The following is a 1,075-nucleotide window of genomic DNA, read 5'->3' on the forward strand; positions in this document are numbered from 1 at the left end:
AGGGCACCGGGGAACATGGCGTGCGCCAGGGTGGCCTGTGGGCCCCACTCGTTCTATCACATCTCACTCTCAATTTCTTTTTTTTTTTTTTTTTTTTGATGAAGTCTCACTCTGTCGCCAGGCTGGAGTGCAGTGGTGCTCTCTGCTCACTGCAACCTCTGCCTCCCGGGTTCAAGTGACTCTCCTGCCTCAGCCTCCCGAGCAGCTGGGACTACAGGCGCGTGCCACCACGCCCAGCTAATTTTTTTTTTTAATATATATTTTTTAGTAGAGACGGGGTTTCACCATGTTGACCAGGATGGTCTCGATCTCTTGACCTCGTGATCTGCCCACCTCGGCCTTCCAAAGTGTTGGGATTACAGGCGTGAGCCACCGCGCCCGCCCTCACATTCTCAATTTCCAAAAACAGACATCAAATGAGCCTCTCTTCAGGCATTCGCCCTGAGTACACGGTCAGCCTGGCATGGCGGCGAGAGGCCACAAGGTGGCCTTCTGTGCAGGGATGGCGGCAGCGTTAACCCCAGGGTGCCTATGAGTGATTTAACCAGGCAGGCCCCGCCTCTGGTCCCATGAGAAGGGCGGTCATGTGTGAGCTTCTGAGAGTTCTGGTCCTTCGTAGCGTGTTCAGTCTTTGGAGTCAGTCATAACTCAGAGTGTCTTTCATAAGGCAAAGAAGATTATTTCACAAATGAAATCCACTTGCTTCAAATATGAAAAGTATTAAAAATGTAGACATTTTAATCTCAATAAAGAAAGAGCTGATTTCAGTTTGGACGCTAATTTATTTACCTACCTAATCTACCAAGTGGATTAGCAGCTCACAAGTTGACATGTCTACTTGGTAAGATAAGCAGGGTCATTACCTGACAAATCTAATTGGAAAATTTTAAATAAGTAACATGTCACGGCTCTTATTTTGAAAGTCAGTTGGAATTTGAGTAAGTAGATGGGGTAAGCCACTCACATATGATATATTAAAATCTTTTTTTTTTTTTTTTTTTTTTTTGAGGCGGAGTCTCGCTCTGCCGCCCAGGTTGGAGTGCAGTGGCCGGATCTCAGCTCACTGCAAGCTCCG

At 47.1% G+C, this 1,075-nt stretch overlaps 1 protein-coding gene across 3 annotated transcripts in view; it reads right to left on the reverse strand.

Annotated features, from left to right (window-relative positions):
• Positions 1–1,075, reverse strand: part of AGPAT3 (1-acylglycerol-3-phosphate O-acyltransferase 3) — a 106,628-nt gene that overhangs the window by 10,018 nt on the left and 95,535 nt on the right. The window lies entirely within an intron of this gene.

This window comes from Mandrillus leucophaeus, unplaced genomic scaffold (genome assembly GCF_000951045.1).
Source record: "Mandrillus leucophaeus isolate KB7577 unplaced genomic scaffold, Mleu.le_1.0 Scaffold69, whole genome shotgun sequence".
Classification (NCBI taxonomy): domain Eukaryota; kingdom Metazoa; phylum Chordata; class Mammalia; order Primates; family Cercopithecidae; genus Mandrillus; species Mandrillus leucophaeus.